This window comes from Haliaeetus albicilla, chromosome 21 (assembly GCF_947461875.1).
Source record: "Haliaeetus albicilla chromosome 21, bHalAlb1.1, whole genome shotgun sequence".
In the NCBI taxonomy this organism is placed as follows: Eukaryota; Metazoa; Chordata; class Aves; order Accipitriformes; family Accipitridae; genus Haliaeetus; species Haliaeetus albicilla.
In genome coordinates this window covers 16,292,294-16,319,603 of record NC_091503.1, presented here as the reverse complement: position 1 = coordinate 16,319,603, position 27,310 = coordinate 16,292,294, and positions in this window count along the sequence as shown.

Sequence of the window (27,310 nt, the reverse complement as noted above, 5' to 3'; positions counted from 1 at the left end):
GGAGAGAGCATGAATTTTGCCCAGAGATCCCTCTCCCACTCTGTGGAAGCAGAGCAGGCAGGCAGTGCCCGAGGGTACCTTACATCTCCTGGCGAGACCTGCCAGTCACTCTGTTGTGGCATAGTCCACCAAGGAATTGTCTCCCTCCTGAAGTAACATGTCCTTACACCCCATCACGGCTAAGTGAGAAGTCCTGCTAGCTCCAGTCAAGGCAATGTGTGTGTGTATCACCAGACAGAAGGCACAAATGCACCTTGGCTATAGAAAAGAAAGGAGCAACGCCTGGATCTCATTTTGGCTAGCAAGTTTTAAATATCAGCTTGATCTGGAACTTCTCTTCCTCTACCAGACTAGCCACTATGAATTGTCTAAAACCTAAAGATGAAACTATGTTGTAATACACTGATTTCCTTCTCTTATTTCTCATTGTGGGGTATGCTGGCAGTAAACAGTAGGCTCCTGATGGCAAACCATTTTTTTTTTTAATTTTTTGAGACTGGCAGAGGCAGATCCCTAAACACAACAAGTTCTTCAGCAACAAGAGATTCAACTCTGGTGTCTTGCCTTATCATCCCTTCAGTCCTCCCTCTACAGAGGCTGACAATTAATGTAACAATTAAGAAGGACTCAGACTGCAATATCACAGTATAAGATTTTTACTGGTTACACTTTTTTTTCCTTTTTGTGAAATACACAACTAATATAACAAACTCTATCAGTTCACTAATTTATGACCTACAGGCAGTAGGTATATACAGGAAAAGCAGCATTTCCTTGGTCATCCTGAAGATCAGAACACCAGATAAACAGTTTGACAGTTGTTCGCTTGAGTGCTTTACCTCAGAAGGTTTTGGTTTACAAACTCAAAGCTAAGTACAAACAATAAATGACGAACTGCAAGGTCAATTAGCTTGTTAGCCATGTACCTTCTTGCCTTTGTCCCCTGGCTTTCCAGCATCCCATTCAAAGAGAAAAATAGTTAGAAAATTGCATTTGAAATTACTCTCAATGTCATGAATGTGATGCATTCTACTTTTCTCCCCGCCATATTTCAACCACATGTCTCAAGTTTCTGTTTCCTAAATGACTGTGTTGAGCTCCCCCCAAGCATGTTTATAGGCCACGTTTTAAAAAGAAACACGTTTTAAATTAAGGGTCATATGACTAGAACTTGAGGAAGCATCTGCAGTTTGCTTTTGCAAATGTTCTGTGGTGAGGTGAAGACTTTTTTGTAAACTTTCTGGAAAAAACTTTGCTTTTTGAAAATGTTTTCTGGGAAGAGTTTCTTTCATTTGATAATGCTTTTGATTAGAGAATGAATACCCAAAATATTTGTGTGGGAGAGGCAGGAATACATCAATTTTTTAGCATGATTTTATGCATCAGTAGAATTAGGAAAAAAACAGCCTCCCTCTCTAGCCTTATGGCTCCTTATCACTCACATATTCCTCATTTCAAGGGACATTGTTGGGTTTAATACCAAAATATCCATCAAAACCAAAAAATTGGTGTTCCCTCTTAACATTCCAGATGTAACTAATTTCAACTGTAAAGATCAGGAATGTGTAATCTTGAACTAAATTAACAGAATTATTTCCATGGGACTTTAAGATTCCTGTGCTGATGGTTCTTTGTGGGTTCTTTTCGTTTCTTTTTGGATTTTTATCATATGTTATATCATTTATTTGGGTCTTAGAAGATTAAGAAGTATGTCTAGGCCTCAACACCATGGTGCCTGACTGTCTCCTAAATTATTAAAAACAGATATAGCAACAACATGAACATCTATTTTTATGTGTAGTGTAATCGTTAGTACTCTGACCCCAATTCAGAAAAGGATGTATATCCAGAAAAAAAATTAAAAATCAACATATGTTTAACTAAACATTTGTATGAACCACATGGAAGTGGCAAGATTTAAGTGCACAACTGGAGCTAAACAAGGTATTTCTGTGAATCATATATTTCATTGTATATTCAACTACCAGGGCCACAAGAAAGAACTGCAGAAAAACCCACTTGCTATTGAATAAAATATAATACAGGACCAGTTTCAGGAGTTACACATTGCCTGTAAGTTACAAATGAGTATAAAATTTCTGCTTATCTAAATCCTTCTTGCAGAGTTTGTATCTTTCTGCAGAACTTCATTTATTCTGACGGATATGTGTAAATGGAACCAGGAGTGAACGGTCCATTTATTCCAGCCACAAGAGAACAATCCGGAAGAAAATTTGAGGCTTAAGTTAGTGGCAAGTGAATTAAAATTATAACTTCTGAAAATGATTTATGGTCTTCTGAAACTGTAAAAAGATTAAATAGTACATTGATTTATATTGGCTTACAACGCCTTTGTCAGTTGCAGAAAAGGATCAGTAGTCAAAGTGATGATTTCTGCAAGGAACTAGTGCCAAACTAAGAACTCTCAACTATACAGTAATAAAGCTACCAAAAGCCCATATAGAATTCGGCGACTTTGGGGAAACAATGAATTCAGTTTGAAGCTGTTACACAGAGCTACACAGCTTTTGGGTTTGTGTCAATAAAATCTGGTTGAAGACAAAATTTGGTTTCCTTTCTCCAGTTTTCCAGTCGTGAAGCCATGCACTGCATCTGAACAAAACTGCCACTGGTTTGCTAAAAATCTGCCCCAACAGATTGACCCAGTTATTTTGTCCCTGTATTTCTAAGAAAATAAAGTGTATCAGTGATTTTCACTCTGTCTCTGAAGACCCTTAGAGGTCTGCAGTCAAATTCAAAGGTATTTAAGAATAGCAATTCAGAAAAGCATCTCTACTACTAATCAGCTTAAGCTGGAGATTTAGGGGCTGTTGTCTTCCTGGAAGAAATAGAGGTTCTGCCAACAGAAAACTAAAACCCAGTTATTTCTATGTGCCTTTTATTTGTATATCTCTGCACACGCTTCCATTTTCACACCCAGGTGCAGCAGCTAGATTCACATCCCCATTCCTGGGGACATTTGCACAGGTTTCCCTGTTCCAGTCATGTCTTCTAGCTGGGCCAGGTTACAGCATTTGCACTGCTTTTTGCAGGCTGCAAATAGCTACCGAGGTCTCACCACTGACCACCTTGACTCTGAAGCCAGTATGGCCTTTGGTCTGACCCCGAATTTTGGGGAGATGGAACTTCACTTTCCGACACAAAAAAAACCTCTGGAGCCACTAGATGGCACTTTCAAAACATGGTTTTGCACACTCTGTCCAGCTAGCTATGGATCTGGGTCTGAATCGCAAGGTGCGCTGTAAACCTATATAATAAACGCTGTTCTCTGAAATGTACACTGATTGCCCTGAACAACAGACATATTCAAAAGGTTGACAAATCAAAACCTCTTTTTTACCAAAGACATAATTTCTCCTGCCTTCCTCCATAGCATCGTCCTCTCTGAAACGCAACGCCATCAGTATATAACCATGGGCATGCTTAGTATGACATCCAATAACCCTTATAGCATCTGCAGGGAGAGGAACTTCACGACAGATGAGATACATGACATAGTGGGAGCAGCAGTCTCCTTCCTAGTATGGAAACTGAGACACCAGATTTTCCAGCCATGAGACTACCAAATCTATTGAATTTTGAGTATATTTTGTATGCTTCTTTCCTGTTTTAGCCCTTCTCTGCCACTCATGCAAGAGATAACATTGATGAAGGAACTTTGTTTTAAAAACAGAAAATGAAAAGTCTTACTTTGGGCAGTAAGTTCTTCAGGGCAGGGCTGTCTGTCTCTTTTTATGTTTCTCTAGTGCTCAGCACCGTGACAGTGCACACTGAGTGAGGTCTCAAAACTATCCTGCAGTGTAGATGATTACATTAAAAATAATCCCCTCATATAACACAAGATGTTGCTAATTAACCATTAGAAGTATAATGACTACATCTTGTACCCTAGGGCAGAAAAGATGGAAACATGTTACCAGTGCAGAGAGTCACAGTCTGTTCAGCCTCTTTGTAAGAGGGTTTCAAATCAAGATAACCTTGCAATACCTGAAATACAGAAACTGCTAGGCTGTGTGCTGCTATTCAGAATTTGTCACCATGGCTTGAAATTTTCTAGTTTTATTTTCACTTTTTCACTTTTCACTCATTGCCTCCTCCTGTCTATAATATTTACCAACAACAAGTCAGCAGACACTTTCAGTCCTTGAATCTTGTTATTTTTTAGAGCTCTGGGTGCATGACACATGGGATCAGCTGGGGTTTAATGGCTCTGGGTATCATCATTTTCATGGCAGTAGAAAGACTGCCCTGATAAAAATCTATATGACCTCAACTCTTGAAGGATTTTCTGTGGATGGAGTAAAATGGATAAACCATGGAATTATTTGGATATTATGGAGTTCAAGAGATACTAGAAGCATAAAGCTCTGGGGGAAAAGTTCTCACAGTTCCAGACTTCATGGTCAAGAAAAAAGGCAGAAGATAGCTGCGTTCATGAACCAGACAAGGCTTTGTTCCACTAAGCTAGCATTTCAGATGGCATATGGAAATCTCATTAACTGTGGCAGTCTGCTTAGTCTGCAAGGATTTGGAATTTTTGTTAACAAGGAAGCATTTTAAGTGTTTTCCAGGGTAATTTCTTGTGCAAACATGAGGAAAGAGAGGTTTTATGAAAATGAAAATATATTATGAAAATATATATGCCACATACACAAAAAATACTAAAAGAACCTCTTTAAGGTGCAAAGTTGAGCATATCAGAATCAAGAAATACCAGAATTAAGGTTACTTATGGACCATTAATTTGGTTCCTTTGAGTCTACAAATTCTGTTAGTCTAATTTTGTTATAATAGGTTTGTGGTGTTTCTTTCCATGCCAACCCTGTTTTATTGAGAACATATAACTGATTGTCGTGTTATTTTGTTATCAATACACATTTTGTCTGCTGTCATTTGATGTATGATCATTATTTGCTGCACATTATTTAAACCCTTCTAAGAATGTGCTCATTAACTTCTCTTGAATAGCTAAGTGCTTCATAAATAATTTATTTTCTTAACACTCATGTAAATAGAGGGTAAATGAGACAAGAGATCTTACAGATGGGAAAGGAGGCAGAGAGATTAAGGTTAAAAACATTCCGTTTGGCTGCTTATCTGGCAATTCCTATAACATGACTTTCTGCATATTTACCATTATATGTCAGTTTACATAGTCAGGCAGAACTCTACTGGTGCTTATGCAGTAAATGGAATAGAAACTATTTTTTTCATTAATTCTGAGTGACTCATTAGCATCAAGACTAAAAGCAGCAAACATATTCAGTGGAGAAGCATAAATGTCTTAACCATATGACGTCTCTCCTCTTTTTGCAACCTTCTGCTTGATTTCCTAATGTGCATTGTCCAAGATGTGTGACAAAAGAGACAAATCCAGACACAAAACAATTACATGGCCTTAACAGTAAAAATGTCACAGTAGCAAATCTGGCATTTTCTTTGTGAATCAGCCCTACAGGGAACTGCAACTGCATAGTACTTTGCCTGAAAAATGGCAAACGTCTGGCATGACCTTTTTGGTGAAGAGAGCGTACTCTGGCAGCCACAGATTCCTTCACCCATTCAAAAAGGACCAGTTTCATTCACAGTCCGTATCATGCCCTTGTCCTTATTCATCTTTGCCATCTTCTTCTTAGTTCTAGTCTCCTTACCTACTAAGCTTGCTTTTGACTTTTCATATTGGCTCCAATCTCCATGCCTTTTCCCTGCTAAGCTTGAGTCAGAGTCTCCTTCATCGCCTTTCTATCTCCCTTCTTAGTTTCTTTGCCCAAACACCCAAGTTTCCTGTTCCTACTTCTTCATTCAAGCTGCCTTCTACTACCCCCACCAGTGACTCCCAGTCTAAGTCTCCAGCTCCAGGCTTGTTTAATCTCAGCAACTCTGCCTTTGTAATGCATTTATTTGTATCCTTCCCTGGATTTCTCTGGGGAAATCTTCCTTTAATGTATGTGTAAAAGAGAAACATTATTTTAGGATTTTCCAGGTAGATCCTGTAACTTGGGACAGTCGGTCTATTGTACCTTTTAAAGCATTACTTTTTAGTTAAACTATATTCTACATGTGTAGATGATTTTTATCAGAATAAGGATGCTTTAATTTAGTGTTCTGAACTTACTTGAAATTCACATTTGTCATTAATTTATATCAACTATCCTGACTGTCCTTTTGTGTAAAGGAGACCTTAGGAGAGGAATCCTTGAACGCAGAATGAGCTGCTGCCTTTAAGTCATCTTACCACTTTGCATCTTTCACTAGCTTAACTCTTGACCTTTTTACACCCTGAATAGGATATGATACAAATAAGACACACACCACCTAACTGCGAAGAGAAAGTACAAAGGGTTCGGAGACATCATTAATATGTGCGTGGGGGCGGGAGCTCTGAATCAATGCATATTTTCCTTCTGCAGCATTTTCATGCAAAGCTACTAATATTACTGTATATTTTCTCTATTTTAGAATTTTCTCTGTGGAAGTCATCAAACGCAGAGCAATGTCTATAAAATCAGCCCATCCACTCATACTCTCCATTATTTTTGCTGTTAAGCCAGCTATTGTGCAATTTGGCTAGTGAATAAGACCTAGGATAATCAACAAGAATAGGAGGTGACACAGAATAATGCAGGAAAGACAAAAATCTGAGGAGCAAGGACCAAGGAACCGTTTTATACAAGACATAAATTACAACACTCAGTACACTTTTTGTCTCTCCTGTCATATGGTTCCTATAATGAGAATTAGGACATTAAATAAAGATGGCACAAAGAATCAATTTCTGGTTCGGTTTTTGTTGGGGTTTTTTCCCCCCTCTGGAAGAGTGAAAATTAGGTGTTTTCTTGTTTTTTGGGGTTTGGGGGTTTTTTTGTTTGTTTTGTTTTTTAAAGAACTCCCATGTCAGTTAGAAACTAGCATAAGGGGCCAAGTTCTAAAAATGCTTTTCCAGACTGAATAAATGTCTCTGAAACTCTACTCACTGCCGTGAGATCAGTACTCTAAGTACTGAAAATTTCTGCTTATTCAAGCACAGGATTTGAACAAACCACTGTTAAAAAATACTATGTAAAGCATAAGACAAGTATGTCTTACAGAAAATGCTTTGGTATGCAAAATTGTTTCATTGTAGATGAAAGGTTATTATCTTAGAGTGAATAGCTGTGACTCACAGTCTGACTAATCAGAGTCTGAGTGAGAAACAAAAGGCAAATTCAGTGAAACTGGTTTGCATCTGCTAAGGAACAGGCTATTTCAGTTCAGGTTTTGTTTATATCATCAGGTTGTTGGAGGACACAAAGCTCTGGAGTACGTGGCTTACATGTTTCAGTGTATCTCCTGTTCCTTCTCTGGATATCCCTCTTTATTCATTTCACGCACGACAAAAGGAATTGCCACATCCATTTCCAAGGGACAAATCGTCCAGTAAACAACATACAAGCAAGGGTGAGGACTTCTCACGATAGACCTGACGTATACGGTACACCAGGCTGCTATTCATCATGAGGACGCCAGCATCCCATCCCACAAACGAGTGCGCCCAGTTTGCCGGTGCCAGGAGTCCCGTGTGCCCCCACACCCTCCGAGGGGACACACACACCACCGCAGCTCCCGACCCCGCGCCGGGTGGGCGCAGGCAGGTGCCCCCGCCCCGCCGTTCAGCACCAGGGACAGCGCCCGCGCCCCGCCGGGCTCCGCGCCCGGTCTTCTAACTTGGGGCTGGGAAAAGAAAAGGGAGGGGAAAAAAAAAAAAAAAAGATGCAAATACACTCATCCTACTGTCCGGTAGTCACCTATAATTAAAGGTGGGGTCGCCTGCACAGTCACCTGTGAGGGACAGACTCTTATCCTGCCACGCCAGTGGAAGATAGATAGAGTCATAACTCTTGGCTTTCTAGACACTCCGGCAACGGTACGACAACGTATAGAATAGCTGCTGAACTGTCGGCGCGGGAGCAGCCTGAGATTTGCACCTGGGCATGTGCAGGCCGTATTTTTGATCAGTCCAGCTGAAGCTAGCGGGACTGTTCAAGAATTGGTGTCACTGAGAACCATGGTTCTGGCTCCTTCCCTTTCATGGAAGGGCAGTTGGAAATACGCATATCCTTTCCAATATTACTTTAACGCATCAGGGCTATATTTGCCGCAGCGTTGCTTTGAGACTGCAAATGGGCAATGGTGTGAACCATGAAACAAAACTCCTCTAAGAAATTATTCCAGGACCTCTAGCTCAGTATTTTGATTCTCTGTTTAACGCTTCACTCTCTGGGCAAGTAAGAAATAAACTAAAAATTAATTCAGCCACCCTTTTCCACCAGAGCAACTGCACTGGACCTCCTTCTGTTCACCCGAGATCAGCTCCTTTAACTTCCATTTCAGCAGTTCCCACATCAATGCAAAGTGCTGAGTTTAACAGCCTGATTTGAATAACCTTCTACCAAACATCCCACTGAAAATTAAATGGAAATGAAATGGAAATATTTTGATGTCCCAAGGGAAAATGCTCAGACAGATTGATAATCTGCAAGGCAAAACTGTACCTTAAAAGTTATTGCAGTGACACACACATCTGAGACACACTACAGATTACTACACGCTGCTAACTTTGGTGGCCTACTTGGGCAAGCAGTTGCTCCTCATATATTACAAAAGCATATATGTATGTGTATATATCTTTATATATTATATAAATACACATGCATATATGTCATGAAGACATATATTACAATGAAAAAATAGCTTTCTTTTATCAATCTGAAGAGATTGTACAAATCAAGAAACTTCTACAAAAAACTGTAAACTGTTGGATTTTAGGACTTCTAGCCTAAGAGAGTAACATGTTACCAAATAGCTACAGAGTCAAGAACATTTTCATCCTGAAACAAAAACTGGGAGACAGAAAGTTGCTGCTTAAAATTGTCACAAACCCCCTGACTTTCTGACACATCAAGGTAATGGGAATAAGTTGCTGCCATTTCAGAATTTTAAGCCACTGTGACTGAAATAATTTGTTATGGCAAGTTTTGTTCCACTTCTAAAGAAAATTTTTTCAGGGAACCACTGAATCATTAATATTGCCTGTTTTCATCACTGTGTTGATCTGTATTCATTCATGCTCAAAGGCAACAAAGCACTTAATCAGGTACATCATTTTAAACATGTCTTCAAGCTCCATAGCATCTTAATTCAAAATTAAACCTGGAAGTGGTGCACTAAATCAGTGCTTCCAATAAGTCACAAGTCCTTTCTCCCTCCCAGCCTTTTAAGAAGAAAACAAGGCCACCCTTCTTACACCTCAGAAGGATATTAAAGTAAGTGACCATCCAATAAGAGGCAAAATAGTGCTACAGTTAAGAAACCTGCCAAAGAGAAAGTCACTTGCAACTTAATGAAAGAGCAGAAGGAATCCCAAAGTCCATAAAGGAGGACTGATTTTGCAGAAGATTGGGATTAACACTGAAGAGGCAAAGTGTCCAGATGACACAAAATCATTTAGAGCAATAAGAACTAGAGAGATTAATGGAAACTTCAGGGGTCATTCTTAAAAATCAGGAGGCACCAGGGCTGTTATAATTCAGTGTTGATAAAGTGCGAGATGAGGCACATCAGGAGAAATAACATGCAGGAATCACTAGGTGCCTATAGCCATCTAGAGAAAGAGCTGGTCATTCATGTAAGTCTAGTTTCCACTGAAATCACATTAAAATTGATTTTTAAAAATCTATTATTGAATATTTTTGCATCAAGTTTTGTCTCATAAGTCATTGCAAGTTATCATGTCTAGTGCCTCTAGTGTCCGGTCCTGGGCTCCTCAGTACAAGAGAGACATGGAGCTACTGGAGAGAGTTCAGTAAATAGTTACTAAGATGATGGAGGGACTGGAGAATCTCACATATGAGGAGAGGCTGCGAGAGTTGGGACTGTTCAGCCTGGAGAAGAGAAGGATTGGGGGGATCTCATCAGTGTATATAAATACCCAAAAGGAGTGTGCAAAGAAGACAGAGCCAGGCTCTTTTCAGTGGTCCCCAGTGACAGGACCAGAGGCAGTGGTCACAAACTGAAAGAGAGGAGGTGCTGTCTGAACATCAGGAAAGGCTTTTTCATTGTGAGGGTGACCGAACCCTGGCACAGGTTGCCCAGAAAGATTGCAGAGTCTCCATCCTTGGAGATACTCAAAACCTCATCCAGACACGGTCCTGGGCAGCTTGCTGTAGGTGGCCCTGCTTGAGTAGGGGGGGTTGGACCAGATGACCTCCCAAGATCCTTTCAAACCTCAACTATTCTGTTAATCTATGTCATTAAATGAATGTTAGTGATTGAACTTAACTTGCACTCATTTGTAAATACTACAGTTAAATGGATTTTCATCAAGATTTCTGGGAGCATTAGCCAAGTGACACACCACTAGAGAGAAAAGGAGGGCAGTGAAAATTGCCATGTGTCACAGACCAGTGAATCCAAGTAGTGAAATGCCAGTAGATGAAGATGCAAGTGTACAACAACAACTATTGGTAGGCTATAGCAGAAATGAAGGCAGGATGGAACTGACACTCATAGCTTGCAAGGCCGAGATCTGACTTTAACTCTCCAAAAGGTGGGTGCCTAGTCTAAGCCAATCACCTAATTTAGCTCCAATGGGTAAAAAGAAAGAGACGGGCACTGCTGATACACACTGTGTGATTCAGCAAGCTTATTTAGATATTACCTCTCATTTTTTCCCCTGAATGTAGAGAATGCTTAGCTAACTAGCTTAATGTAGCCATTTAACGTTTAGATGACTAAAGCTAGATGGGATTAACCCTGCCTTTGGTGTGCCATAAAGTCAGTTATACATGCCTGTGGTTTGTTTCTAGATTTGTTCTTCCTGAGGAATACTCCATTGTCTCCACCTTTCAGAATAAGAGAGGACGCTTCTAAGATGGCATGGGACCTCTGGGAAAAAAAAGGACAGAGATGGGGCTGACCAGTTCAGGCTATGTCTCCATGGGGACAGCAAGGCAATTAGTATCTACAAAGCAGCTGGAGGAGGGTCTGGCAGCAAGAGTACCATCTTTGAGAACATGGGGAAGGTTTTTGATGGTGAGTGGCACAAACTTGCCCTGAGTGCTAGGGAAAGCCAGCTCACTGTGTTTGCATACTGCCAGCTGGCAGGCACAGCCCCGGTCAGTCACTACAGGGCAAGGAGGGCACATGGAGACGGTGCCCTGGCAAGGTGAGCCCAGGACAATGTTACTCCCTGGGTGATCATCAGGGCCTTACTGCTGTCGTGGTTTAACCCCAGCCAGCAACTAAGCACCACACAGCCGCTCACTCACTCCCCCCCCATCCAGTGGGATGGGGGAGAAAATCAGGAAAAGAAGTAAAACTCCTGGGTTGAGATAAGAACAATTTAATAGAACAGAAAAGAAGAAACTAATAATGATAATGATAACACTAATAAAATGACAACAGTAGTAATAAAAGGATTGAAATGTACAAATGATGCGCAGGGCAATTGCTCACCACCCGCCGACCGACACCCAGCCAGTCCCCGAGCGGCGAATCCCTGCCCCCCCCTTCCCAGTTCCTAAACTAGATGGGACGTCACATGGTATGGAATACACCGTTGGCCAGTTTGGGTCAGGTGCCCTGGCTGGGCATGAGAAGCTGAAAAATCCTTGACTCTAGTCTAAACACTACTGAGCAACAACTGAAAACATCAGTGTTATCAACATTCTTCACATACTGAACTCAAAACATAGCACTGTACCAGCCACTAGGAAGACAGTTAACTACATCCCAGCTGAAACCAGGACAACTGCATACATAGAGCTCCACTTGACCTCGGCTGCCAAGAGTTACCCTATGCACAACTTTGGTTATGTATTGTAATAGCAGGAATTCATTACTTCATTAATGTTTACCTTTAGGATTACTGTCTGCTAGAAGCGGATCTGTGGTTAGTGGTCTGAATTTAGGGTCGGGAACAGCGTTTGTTTTATTTCAGGTGCAAAGGATGTGTTCCACAGTAACTAGAAGTGACTGGCTCAAAATTCTTCAACACTTCTGTTCAACAAAAGAGACTGATGAGTGTGCTCTGCCCTTTGCTTTGGTTCCTCCAAAATAGAGAATGAGTTTCTGTCCCATAGACAAAATAACCCTGGAGACTCAAAACAGCAGTCATAGCATTTGTCTTCCCTCCATGGCCCTGACTTGCTACAGAAAGCCACCACTGGAACAATACAGGGCCGCCCAACCTTGGAAAAGTAACACAGGATTTCACAGATAAAAAAATTCTAGAAACTCACTCCCAGCTGAGATCACTCCAGACCTTAACACTCTGCAAACTAAATGCACAAAATACTTCCTTGAGATTTAATATTTCCACAATTAGTTCTTCAGATGCAAGCACCACAGCACCAGAAATCCTCTCCAGCCCATGCAGGCAAATCCACAAACCTACCAAGCTCCTTCTCCCACAAACTGGGAATTATTACACTTAGTCCTATATTTGGGAAATGCTCTAGTCAAGGTGTCTATACGGATAAGCAGACAGACAGGAGCTAGATTGCAACTGTTCAGGAATTTTAAAACCTGTCTTCCTATTGACTTATCCCATAGGTTGATATGCAACAGCTTGAACTTCATGTAGATCATAACTTGGCAGCAGAGGAAACCTGCTGTGAAGTTCCTGGGGTGGTGAACTGACTGACTGCAAATAAGACATCCTTGTGGTTGCTTTTCCCTGAGATTTTAATTAAATTAATTTGCCTAGTTTTCCCTGTTATTCTTTCCTTCACCTCTTCTCTTCCTTACAGGAAGATTAGGAGGTGAGTTTCTTACTTTGTGGATTTGTAAATATGGAAATTAGAAATATGTATTTTCTCCCCCTTGGAACACACAAGGGAAGTATATGTCAAGTACTGCTTAAATGTGCCAAGTTTAGCCTAGCTATGCTCTACTAATTTTTTTTTCTTGTTGCATGTTTCTTCCCTGCAAGAGTGCTAGTTTGGGATATGTGGAAACTCCAACAGATTGCAGCAGTGTTTTTAGAGACCCAGGTCATGCCAGTCCGCCTGGTAAGGAGGACAGACATTTACTGGTTAAAGTAGAGCCTCTAACAGCACATGAAGCATTAGGGGGTTGCAAAAATCTATTACTCATTTGCTTAAAGGATTGAGTTTGTCTGAAAATATTAAAGGACTAAGATGAAAAACTGGTCCCACTGGAATCAGTAGTCAGTTCCCTGTTCTTTTTGTAGAGCCAGAACTTCGCCCCAGATCTCCAGGAGGCAAAGCCTCTCTCCTTCTAGCTGCAAATCAAAGTACTTCTAATTCTCCTTAATTTACTTAAGATTACAAACAGGTGTGGTTACTCTGATTGGGACCTGTATTTGAATCCGAATATAAATTTCAGCTTTAGGGCCACTACAGATTTAAGTTTTGAAGAGAGGCTTTTTCTAGTCTCTGAATATTTTCCTGTCTTAACTCTTTACAGGCACGCTAGCTTTTACCAATAGTGATGCACACTGGGTTGGGGGAACAATTCATAAACAAAGGCAGTAAAATATTAGTAACCTGAAGCCCATTCACAGAACTCCCTTAAATATTTCTGGCCTGAAGTCTCAACCCCACTCTCCTGTCTCTGTGATTTATGGTACGTTATCAAATTGCAATGATCCATCAGAAGCACTGATGTATAGTATCCCAGTCCATTACTGATTTATATTCTTTGTCCTTAAGTATGACTCTGGGAACTGTTCCTTCACAGGGGACTCACGCAGCATAGTCTGAAGCACACTGTGTCCAAAGGAAGTCAGTAGAAGTGAAGACTGACCAAATGTTCTCACAATCATGTCTTACCCTCCAGAAATGTTTTTGTGCTTTTCATCCAAGGGATGAAAATGAAAGGTATCTAGATACTGTAGGGAAACTGGAGCAGCTCACATATGAGGAAAGGCTGAGAGAGCTGGGACTGTTCAGCCCAGAGAAGAGAAGTTTCAGGGGAATCTCATCAATTTGTACAAATATCTGAAGACAGAGCCACGCTCTTTTCAGTGTTGCCCAGAGGCAGTGGGCACAAGCTGAAAGAGAGGAGGTGCTGTCTGAACATATGGAAACACTTCTTCAGTGTGAGGGTGACCAAGCCATGGCACAGGTTGCCCAAAACGGTTGTGGAGTCTCCATCCTTGGAGATACTCAAAACCCCATCCAGACATGGTCCTGGGCAACCAGCTCTAGGTGGCCCTGCTTGAGTAGGGGGGGGTTGGACCAGATGACCTCCAGAGGTCCCCTCCCACCTCAACCATTCTGTGGTTCTGTGACCATAAGGAGGACAACCACATGGTCACACCTAGGAATAGTAAATAATACTTGTGTCAGATGTTTAGAAATAATTTTTTTCATGCTATAACTTTATTCCCACCATGAAAGCCAGTATCTTGCATTTGAACTGCAGCTAACAAAAAGTGATAGTCTGTTAATAATATGAAATGTGTGAAATGCCAAGAATTGCTATAAGAAAACAGAAATTACAAGAAATCAGTGATTTCAGTGTGGATTACTTTTTTGACACTGCTGCCCACTTCTCTACCCCATGTACCCACAAGTCTTTAACACCTGCATTGATTTTTATCTGGACAGCTTTTCATCCAAAATTCCTTCTGTGTTTAGGTAGCAAACGCTTTCTATAAATCACATTATAATCCTTATCTTCTGGCTGGTAGTACTAAAAAGGAAAGCCTGGTAGCTTGGCTGAGCACCAGCAACATCCACAACTAACACGTCAGGTATGATTCCTACACAGCCTCTAAATGAAACACTACAGGATCATTATGGTTTAAGATGGATGCTTTCTTTTCCTATTTCTTCCCCCCCCCCCCAACAACCTGCTTTCAGACGAGTCTAATATATGCATATACATAAAATCATAAGGTATATGGTATGTATGAATTATTGCAGAGCGTATCACCATTGGGCACCAAGTGTTGTATAACTACCTTTTAGAGAAGCACTTTCATCCTTTCTCCATCTTTCAGGACTACTCATGTTACCAGAACGTCAGCTTGAAGACGGTTTCATCTTATCTGTGATGTCCCCACTCCAGAGTTACCAATTAGTACTTGCTTTATAGTTGACAGGTTGGCTCAGACCTAGTAGGCTCTGAAAGACCCTCTGGCTACTCAGGAACTATGGTAAATGATCAAAAACCTTAAACACCACAAGTAATTACAATCCATGTAGTTTCAAAACACATACCAGTTGCTGTGTTCTTTTGTTCCCTTCATTAAATATTATCTTTTTTTGTTATCAGATGCCAGGTACCAGGGATTAGGCAAATCAGTTAGCAGGACTTCAGTAGCTTTGGTTTTGTGTGGTTCCAAAAAGAGAGACATTCTACCACACAGTACACGGGTTTGAAACCTCTTCCTTGTATAAAAATCACATGAATAACTGTTGAGTTTTCTGAATAAAAAGGTGAGGTTTGTTCTCAAGGTGGGGAAGCCAATATTTTACATTGCTTCATATCTCATCTTTAATACTAAGCTTCACTTATTTAATTAGTACATAACCACATCACCCTTTTTTACCCATCTTGTTCACATGCAAATTCCTGTCCTATATTTAGATTGTGGTATTTCCCAGTCCAAGACTATCTTTTGTTAGTAGTTTTGATGAAGCCAAGCTGCGCAGGGCTCTGGTTGTTTTTTTGACCTTTTCCAAAGTTAGTTTTGATGAATTCATACTCAGTAAGGAATAACATCTAACCGTGTGTATTGTGATGCTGAGAAATGAAGAAACAACTGGTTTAAGGTCTCTATTTTTAACTGTCTGAGCATCTCCAACTAGGGATATCCTAGTTTGCCAGGTCCACAGGGTATATCTAAACCAAAAGAGGACAGGATACACAATTAATACCTTGTATTTTTACATTGTTTGCTGGAAGCAGCTAGGTAAGAATCACTGTCATGATACTGCTCATTCAAAACCCAAAAGTAATAGCTGGTTTTGCATTCCAGGACAGTATTGATAGGAGCGAGGGAGGTGGTTGCTAGAGAGAAGGTATGAAATACCAGCCTAATTACAATTTGTGTTTATGAGATTTGATCTTGTTGCTGTGTTTGTAAGAAACAGAAGTCCAAAAAAATGAGTACTCTCAATAGTAACATTTCACTGCAAGTAGACATTTAATCATGATACTTCTGGCAATGTTATCCTTAAGACAGATTTTAGTTCAAACAGCAGTGTGCCTTCTCCATGCAAACAACATATTCTTCATGTTTACCAGCTCCCACCAACTTAGTGTGCTGAGACACATCACTGCTCATAAAGTAGCTAAAACAGCTGCTGGAGCCCACCACAGTTCCTAGATATTTCTCTTTAGGTGTGGCTTAAGAGCCAGCAGAAGCCAATCCTAAATCCACACCATTCCTGAGCAGCTATACCTTACTTTTTCTATGGGGGTTTTTTTGGTTTGTTTGTTTTTTTGGTTTTGGGTTTTTTTTTTTTTTTCCAAATGCATTGGTTTCCAGCTGCATCTGTTCTCTGATCAGGCTATATAAGAAAAGTCAGCAAAAGCAGGATGAATGCAGGATTTCCCTTTCAATCACAGCCCACACATAGAACAGCATAACTTGCATGTGAAACTACATCCTCAGATAATCTCAGGGAGCAGGCATACAGTAGCTGAAAAACATCACTTTGCTCAGAGACATCAAGTGCCTGAGAGCACTGGCTAAAGCCAGAAAATTTGGCCTGGATTTACAGTAAGACCTTCACAAGAAATTTTATTAGATGTAAACAGACTAAAATAATAAAATACTGTTTGGGGTTTGTATTTTGGACTAGGGTCCTGGAATAACACTGAGAAAACAACGATCTCCAGGAATTGATGGATCCAAGGTAATTGGTTGAATGCATCACTGCAGAACCAGCCGACCAAATCCAGCTAGATGTCAATAGAATTAACTTCAAATAACATTTTAAAGGAAGAGAAAGATTTTGCTAAACTTGGTGTCACTGACTGGCTTCAGATAAATCTAGAGTGAAATGGGGGCAAGGAGAGGGGCACCTGAGCACAACTTGAACTGAACTTGCCCTATTCCTTTATCATATTGAATCTGGTATTGTTTTGAGAACTCATCATGGCACAGAATTTTTAGTGAATTCAGAGAGCTGGCTGTGGAAGCTGAAGGATTTCAAGTATAATTGAGTAAGGAATAAACAATTGGAATAACAGATCTCCAGTCTTCATCCCAGGGCTTTCCTGGTGCTAATGGACCTAACTGTCTACCTGGAGACATGATAAGCCTACAGCAGGACAAACCATGAGTTGTGCCTTCATCGATGCTGAGAATGGACATCCTGAACATGCAAATCCTTCATGTGTTCATGGCCAAATAAGTTCACAGAAATCTTGCAGAACTAAGTCACAGAAGATTTAGGCACTATAGACCTACTCTATACTGAACTATTATTTGCTTTGGTGTGTGCTCACTCAAGTTGTCATTAATGAAACCAGTAGGATCATTAGCAATGAGGCAGGGTTTATCCCAGTGCTGGTGCTCCCAAGAGGCCCAGACAGGCCCTACACATCCTAGCCCCCACCACTGTAACAAAAATGCCTTTACAGGGACCAGGTCACTATTCCTGCTCACTCATGGAAATACCTTTCCCCAGAATGAGCCCTCCTGACTCCAGCAGGACTGAGCGCTCAAGGACCTAGAAGACTGGAAAAATCAGGCTTAAGGAAAGATTTGGTGACTTTCAGCAGGCTTAGCTAAAGGAATAGGACTACCAAGAACTGTCTACTCTTTAAGGTTGCTATTTCTGCACAAGTTACTTAAGAAGGGCACAAAGCACTTGGGCAATCTCACTTCATCAACCAAAGGACAGGATTCAAATATACAGCTACGTGGTTGACAGACACTCTGTAGCCTTGAGAATATTTTATTCATGACTATAAAAATTAAGGAAATATTTAATAATTGTAATTTAATATAATAATAATTATTATACAGGGTGATTAGTCCTGACTGTGGTCTTTGCAAAACAGCCATTCTGAGACTGAAAACTGATTGTGCTGGTTTTGGCTGGGATGGAGTTAATTTTCTTCATAGTAGCTAATATGGGGCTATGTTTTGGATTTGTGCTGAAAATAGCATTGATTATGCCGAGATGTTTTTCTTATTGCTGAGCAGTGCTTACACAGCACCAAGGCCTTTTCTGCTTCTCACCCCACCGCACCAGTGAGCAGACTGGGGGGGGCACAAGCAGTTGGGAGGGGACACAGCTGGGACAGCTGACCCAAACTGGCCAAAGGGATATTCCAGACCATATGACATCATGCTCAGCATATAAAGCTGGGGAAAGAAGGAAGGAGGGGACATTTGGAGTGATGGCATTTGTCTTCCCAAGTCACTGTTAGGCGTGCTGGAGCCCTGCTTTCCTGGAGATGGCTGAATACCTGCCTGCCCATGGGAAGTGGTGAATGAATTCCTTGTTTTGATTTGCTTGCACGCGTGGCTTTTGCTTTCCCTATTAAACTGTCTTTATCTCAGCCCACAAGTTTTCTCACTTTTACCCTTCTGATTCTCTCCCCCATCCCACCGATGGGGAGTGAGCAAGCAGCTGCATGGGGCTTAGTTGCTGGCTGGGGTTAAACCATGACACTGATAAAAGCTTATAAAAGGTGATTTTCTGATGCTTGTTATTCAAAGGATCACAATCTTTTTGATGTCATACGCTGCATACCACACACTTTCAGGCAACTCAATTACAGCACCGTTCCTTTAATTTTGCTTTACCTAAGGTTATACAGGAGGTATGGGAGAGACTGGAGAAGATGAGCATATGATATAAAACAAAGTCTATTTTGAGTTTGGCCCTATATCATCAATATCAGTGGTGCCAGAAGTTTCTGCAAAAGCAAATGCACTTTTTAAAAAGCAACTTTTAGGAATCCATAATGAAAACATTTTATCCTGTTTTTTCCCTTTTTGGAAATTGCCAGCATCCTTGCTGTGGAACAGCACCTTGTTCTTACTTCTAAAAGGACTTCACTGCAATGCTTTGGCTTCACTGCATAATATTGTGCAGAAAATGCCATTTCTTTGGTTTGCTGAAAGGCTAACAGGATTTTCTCTTGGGGGGTGAGCTGGAAAACAGAAAGGAACAAACTGTTCCATACATTGTTCAGCTGGCCTAAAATCAAAGTTCTTTTGTGCCTGAAGATGGCTAACTAAAAGCATGTAAGTGAAACATGATGTATAAACTTCCAGCTTTCAAGCAGTTCCTGTTCTATGCTGGAAATAATTGTCTAGTGGTATCAAAGCAAATTATTGGAGAGCATTAAATTCACTTAGATATACAAACAAAAGCAAAAACATCCTCTGCAACACTGAGGAATAACAAGCAAGATGGGGAGCTTTATTTGGAGCGCTTTGTTATTTCCAGGGTGAAGGGTATGTGGGATCTCAGGAGTGGATAGCAGTCCAGGAAAGCATGCGAGTTAGGGTTCAATTCAAAATGCTAACGAAGGCAGTTTTCAAGCACTAAAAGCATACCCTGACAAAGATTTCATTGTTTCCTCAGGGTCCCTTGGAGATCACAGGGATGGGGGGGGGAAGACAGGATCCCCAGGACCAAGAGGCAATACAGCGTGGCTAGCGCATGAAATCAGTTTTAGCACTCTCAGTAACTGGGAAACAGAAGCAGCAAAACTATAGCAGAAAGTAGCATCTTCCAGGGCTTTACCTTCCAACAGTACATGACTGACTTTAGAGCTATAAGCCTTGCCAAAAATCTAAGAGTGGCTAAAGAACTCCAGATGATTCCTACAGCCTAATGTTTACTATGATTACACCAAGAGGCTTGCCATGTAATCCAATAATATCCTTGGCTATTGCTGCTGCCTTCTAAGCTTCTCCTTTCCTGCTAGTCAGGGTTGCTGTAAAAATGAGCTAGAAATAGAGATTTTATCACTCCTCTAGAACTAAAAAAATAAATACAAGTTCCATAAGCCATGATGGCTAAGTCCAGCTTAATAACTCTCTTAAGATTCACCTTAACTGCATAGCGAGCTTGGATCAAGGTCTATTATCACTAACTGCCTTTTTCCAGAAGTGAATGATCCCAGATGTTTTCAACTGCCTTGGCAGGACCTGAGGGTGAGCAAGGTCAAGGATGCTCCCAAGGAAGACCAGGCTTTGTGCTACACAGCACAATCCACTTCTTCACTGGTGCAGCTTGGGTACCAGTTTTAGGACCCAATGTAGTACAAATACATACGTGGCAGTACATGCCTGTCCATGTGCCAGGAGAGTAGGAAGCAGCGATTTTGGGGTTTTTTAGAGGGGTTTTTGGTTTTTTTGTTTTGCTTTTTACTGCTTCGCATACCATTTCCAGGCTGCTGAAAAACCTGAGCAGGAAAGACAGCAGTCTGGAGAGAAGCTGGTAGATAGCAGGAGGATGCCATGGTGCTAAGGTCTAACTGCACCTTCTCAGGCAAACACACAACTACAATCTTCTTGTGAATGATGTGGATATCTGAGGTGTAGCTAGGACTAAGGGAAGCATCACCTCCCTGCTATAAGCAGAGTCCTACTGATCCCTGGGGCAGGTGTGCATGGCACTGTGCAGCAGTTGCAGCTCAACAAGGTGTGATGAGAAATGGTCATCTGAAGGTGCTTCCAAGGTTGCCAGCAGGAGGGGAAAGCCTTATTTGTAGGAGCTGCTTTTGTTTCCAGAGAGAAAAAGGGGGGGGGGGGGGGGGGAGTAATCTTGAATATTTCTGGAGACCTGCCCACCAAAACTTTGGGAGAATTCAAGATCCAAGTCTGAATTTGACTTAAGGATACAGATATTTCAAATATTGAAATTGGAGAACTGTAAAGCAGGCAAATCTGTAAAAGAGAAAATCTGCCCAAAAATGATCTCTAGAGGAAAGATAAGCCAAATCTTCCAAGTGGGGAAAAAAATATTTAAAAAAATATATCAAACTTAAAAACCTCTTACTAAGTACACTTGTAAAAATAACCCAAGTAAGGTAATGTATTATTAATGTTAAGTAAAATCAAGCAGACATATAACTGACCTTTTAAGCAGCCTCTGTGCACATTAGTGGCAAAGTCTAGGTACAGCCTGCCATTTTATATCCTCTAGAACAAGTGTAATTTCTGATTAATTTAGGACTCACACACACAGCCATGTTTGCAGCATCTAACAAGTCTTCTGGTCCAAGTGTATGAACTTTGTCAGAGCATGGTAAAAGCTTGGATAGTCAAGTACACGGCCAGTATCCAATATACGCATACCAGTGCCTGTCCCCCTACCAAAGTGGCACTAACTAGTTCCCCAGGGACACCTGGGGAAAAAAAAAAAGGTAAGAGCTGTGCCAGAGTAATGCAGCATAGACCAAGACACAGGCCTGGCTCCAGCAACCCCTCAGTCACAAGGACCAGAGCTCAACCCAGAACAGCGATGGTCCATGCTGACTCCCCACAAACTGTCGTGGCCTATCACAACATACCATAGCAAGTACTCTAACTTCCACCTTACACACAGCAGGTAAGTGTCCAGTATACTCTTGTGGAACTGGATATTGGGTGAGACCAGAGCTCACACCTACCACCATGGAGTCAGTAGTAAGAGGAGGTGGCAACCACTAGAGATGATTTTGCACCCTGTCTTCAAACACTCCCCACCAGGAGCTCACAATGGGTATAAGCATGTTCCTAATTGAATCTGGAAGCTCTAATAGCAGCCTGAAAGAAATGGAGGCTCTAAAGTTCCCAGGCTATTTATCAAACATATATAAAACTTATACATGTTCATTTTCTGGGTTAAGTAAAGGCAGCCCATCCATCTAAGTAAGGCTGGTGATTGGTCTCTGCAGGAAAGATGATGCATCACGATACAGAGTCCCTTGTCATCCCTACATACCATCAGGCCTCTCCCACCTCTCTCCTTCACTCTCATTGGGGTCCAGCTCCCACCTTAGAAAAAAGAGAAATCAGTTCATTTGCAGTAAATTAAGGTTTTACAGTAGTTTTTGCTTGACTCAAATATATGTACTATGTCCACAGATGTGGACAGAGCCTGATTCGAAAGACGACAGGTAACCTTCTCTTGCCAGGAACTTGAGAGTCATATTGAGGGGTGTGCCACTTATTGTCCATGCCAGACAGTCACTGATTGTATAAAAGTCCTATGTAGGCTGGATGGAAAGCCATGGCACTTCTCCCCTTGTGTTTTGAGGCCTGTCAGATCACAAAAGACCTCTTACAATTTCAATGTTTTTCTGCATTCCACCCCAGGATTCACTTAATAGAACCAAGCCATCTGCAAACACCAAGGTTGCTATATTTGTCAAACAGTGGTGGAACCCACACCCTTCCTCCTCCAACTTGCACAGCAGAGGGTCCACAGATAAGTGAATAAAATGGAAAACATTGCATCAGAAGCTCTAATAGCAACCTGAAAGAAATGGAGACTCTAAAGTTCCCAGGCTATAGATAAGTGCATTCCTCCTACTCCCTACCCCCCACCAAATTATTTGCCAGAAAACCAAACAACGCCAGATCAGTTACAACTATTTTGAAACTTGTGCTAAATGCTATGAGCAGCTTTACAAATAAAAAAGAGCTAGAGAGGTTTAAAGATTTTCCTGATATTTCCTAAATGCAAATGTTTATAGCAACATTTTAGAATTGAACTAAGTTTAATCATAAAGTTTTAAAAATAAAACCATATGAAAATGAAACATTGGATTATGTTTTTAAGCTCCTTAGCTCAGCCAAGGAACCAAGTACTATCCCAGTTCTATCCTTGGTTGCTTGTAAAAAAAAAACAAAACCAAAAACAAAAACACACAAAAACCCCACCCCCACCCCCCCCAAAAAAACCCTTTCCAGTACTTTGTTCTTAGCTTTATTTTTTTTCTCCTACGAAAACAAACACATTACTCTTGGCCTAATTTAGCAAAAAGAAAATCTGCAACATTTTAAGAAAGGAAAACCTGGTCTGCCTGGACTTAACAGTGTGCCTGGCCCCAGAGGACCTATGGGATTTCCTGGAGTGAAGGGAGCAGCTGGGAAACCAGGTAGGACTCCAGAACCCCCTCGGGTCAGTTCATAAAGCAGTCACACAGTGGCTAGACGTGCTTCTCCTCTTATGTTGTGTCATGCAGGAGACAAAGGCTGTAAAGGGCAGAAGGGCAATTTGAGCAGAGGTCTTCCTGGCTTAGATGGATGCCAAGGTCTTGGAGGTAATGTACACGTTGAGTGACAGCCACCTCTTATTGAATAGTTTTGTCCTCTATTTACCATTGATTCAGCCATTAAACACAACATCACAGGAGTGGGAAAGCTTTTTATATAGTAAAGGGCTTATTTTTGATCAGATAACAGTACTCAGCGCAGGTCCTATATATTTACTGTTTTAGCTGCGTTGGAATCACAGTACTCATTCGACCTCTCTGAGAAACTGAGTTTGTCCAACAGTTGCCACCATATAGGCAGATAACAGGATGTATCCCTAGGGTCTTGGTGAGACAAATGGCACGAGCATGTCTGTTGGCACGTTGAAGGAAAAGGAGAGAAATCCGCTTTGTCTCCCAGCAGCCTTTCCAGTGCCAGGTAACTCAGGCACCCTCATTTAAGTATCTGCCACAGGCTGATTAAGCAATGAGGACCCCCTAGCCCAGGTGCAGCACATGCTGGAGAATTTAAGAGAAGGCATGTCCCTCCCCAACAGTTTGCTGCTCAATTCCAATTGACCTCCTAATCCTCACCATTTGCTGGTGTTACCAATTTTCCTCTGAAGCATGTGCTGAACTCAGATCCTCCTCAAATTTTACACTAGTACACTTCCACCACTTCTCATGGAGTCACTCCCAGTCAAAGCAGCGTGAGCAGATGGCTTTGTGGTACTTGATGGGGAGTCAACTCTTTCAGCATATTTTCTTTATACAGACTCTTTTTCCCCTTTTCATGGTCCCCTGGATATCCTGTGGCTGCCCAAGATAGGCAGCCAGGCAAAACACATCCCCCCAGACACAGTGGCCACCCTGGGCACCCCATCACTCCCTGGTTCACCTGGACCTTGTGAAGCAAAGCATTGCATTACATACATCCCTAGCCTGCCAACAGAATAGGAAACTACAGAGGGATCAGCTACTTAAACATCTGATGTATTAACTGACAGATGTTCAACTCTCCTAATGGAGCCTCCCACTGGATTAATGCTACCATAAAATATTTTGCTGATAAACTACTAAAGCTGAAAGTGGCTCTGAAAGATAATGAACAGAGCCCCAAACATCACTTTTTCTTTATTATAGGATACATATATAACTGTATCAACTGTGTATTTGATGTAACTGAGGACAAAAAAAATTATCAAATCACAGGTTCATAATCATTAAACACCAGGCTAGCAAACACAGGTCAGAAAGAAGCAGAGAGCCTATGCACAGCCTACCTTGAGGGGCCCAAGAATTGGTCTCACATTGTTTGGGCATGTAAAAAAAAGTATTTTCAAGTATAGCATTATTCTGAGAAAGTAACACGTGACAACTAAATTCTGCTTATCTCAGAACAGCCTAGGTTCACAGAAACTTCAAAGTAAATGACTCCTCCAGATTTATATCATAAAAGTGTATAGAAATTGGAACAAATACAAAAAAAAAAAAACAAAAAAAACCCCCAAAACTGCACCACCCCAAAACCCACCCTTTGCATAAATACTTATAATTTAATAGTAATTCAGACAATTTTACAGTGTCACATCATTGCTATTCTGTAAATCTCCCCACTCCTCTTTCATATTCACATGACTAGACTATTAATTAACCGTGGCATGTGTGCATTTCCAAACAGCAGAAGACAGGCAAAACTCTGGCTTGAGCACTGCTGCATCGTGCAAACCATGTGGTGCCTTATATCCTTGGGTCCTAAGCAGCCATCTTTTCCCAGCCTTGAGCCAAAGGACAGCAAATTCACAACATCAAGACCATTAACTCAGTCAATAAAACTCTCAGACATAAATTCCAATCCTGTTGGAGCAAAGCCCAATTCTCTAGGGAGCTGACCCTACTAATGACTGAATCCTCCCCAGCCATAGCAGCCAGGTCAGCACACTGGGCACCCATTTGCCATGGAATACAGTGAGCATCACCTACCCCAAGGTGCAGGGAGGAAACAGGAGACAGCAAATTCAGAGGACTGACTGCAAGCTATAAGGCTGCTGATGTGTACACTCAGCCCGGCACTCTTGCTCAGGGAAGTGCTTACAGCCACAGGCTGGACCAACATTTTTATTCTGGCTTTTCAGTACTAAAGAATTACTTTCTCAGCAGCAGGGATCATTCAAAGTTGCCAGCCTTTCTTCCAAAATGCATGAACAGAGTTCATTTCACCTTTGTTGCAAAAGAGCTAGAGAGCCTCTGAACACCCTGCACCCAAATCCACAGCAGCAGCCCCACGCTCACCTCTACACCCCCACCACATCACACCACAACAAAACCACAGCCTGCCTGCTCTACAAACCCCAGGCATAGCCCTCCTATCTCAGAAACGCCAGGCACTGCCACAAACCCAGTCTCCCCAGCTCCACAACACCCTGCCCCTCTGGGCGTGCTCACCTGCTGTGCCTCTCCACTGGCTGAGCAATCCCCATGGGGTTACAACTGCTAAACTTCAGCTCTGGAAGACAGAGATTCTTCCCAAGCTCCTTCCTCAGCACCTTTTTATGATGGTGGAAAACTCTGCACTTATATCTTTAGCACCCCACGTTAGCAGTATCCTGTCCCACCTGCTGCCTACTCTGGCTCAGCTGCTACTCAGGTCCTGAGTAACACCTGGGTCTCCTCCACCAAACACCTCTGGCTGTATAAGGCCACCACTGATGAAAGCCACACTAGCATCTGCTGCTGGAGTGTATGCAAGGAGGAAGTGGTATCATCATCATTTCTGTGAGATGATCTTATATTTAGGCCACTGTGATAGGACAAAAGCTTGATTGAGCAGTTAGAAAGGTAGTATGTAAAGATGGAGCTTTAAACAACCTAACAGAGATGCCAGCAATGCCTTGTGCAAAAGCTGATTCCTGCGGCAATTCTGCTGCGAAGAGGATGCAGGATTTCTCAGCCCATGCAAGGGGTGCATGCACCCAACAGCAGACTTTCCTTCAGTAATGACCAGTTTTACTTTTACTGTAGACCCCAGGAACGCCCTAGTCATTTAAGACTGCAGAAACAGCCTGGGATTAAATAAAGCAGTGATTTTTTTTTTTTTACAGGGCTGTTTCTCCCTAGCAGTCAGAAAGCCATTCAGACACTGGCTCTTCCTTTAGGGTACAGCTAATAAACTTCAGCTGTAGAGAGAAACCTCCAAAGCTGCGGAGTTTCCTAGGAGATGGGAGGCACTTTCTCACCTACTTTCTGTAGAGGTCTATGTACCAGTCCGTTTAATTTCTTAGTCCAGTAACTGAGGACGCTGTATATACAGCAGAGACTTTATACACAGCTCTCATCTTCAGAAAACACTAGAAATGCTTTTCAGGCTAGAAGGTACGCTTTAGCCAGAGACAGCAGTATCAAAACCCATGCTATTCCTTACTGCAGAAAACCGATGTTACTCCTTACTCCAGAAAAGGAACATGCTACAAAAATCAGGCAGCATCATTAACAGCGATTAGCATTTGTGCCTATCAGTTTCTTCCTATCTGTAGCAACTGGTAAAATTAATAGACAGGTGGTGATCCTACATGGTACATGGCTAAAAGCAGGTATGTGCTTCAGGCGACACTTTCAACTACTTACAGGAAGAATTTATTTCAAGTTTTTTCATTAAAGCTCTGTACTAGCAGTTGTCTAAAACCATACTAAATTCTTGCCAGTGATTCTTCCCTGCCAAGAACATAATGCCTACCCAGAGGCAACTCCACTGCATGGCAAACGGGAGAGGACAGGACAGTCTTGATGTGTACAAATAATCTTCTGCACTGGCTGAAGAACATTCATGGCAGCTGAAGCAGTTTCAAACCACATTACGTCCTCTAATCCTGTGGTCACTTAGTCCCGTTCTGGTTTCTCAGCTCCTATGAAAGGAGTCAGCAGGCTGCCACCAGCAAGGCATCATGCAAACAGCTACAGACTCTTACTATTTTCTCAACCTAAGCTTCCAGGACTCAGCAGAAGAGGTGGGAGGACATTACAAGAGGGTTGTTCAGGTTTTGAAAGATCCTCCTGTGCCACCATGCTGGCTGGCTAAGCCCCATCACTCTATCTTTGTTCTGCTTGTTGTCCAAAGTTACCTAGA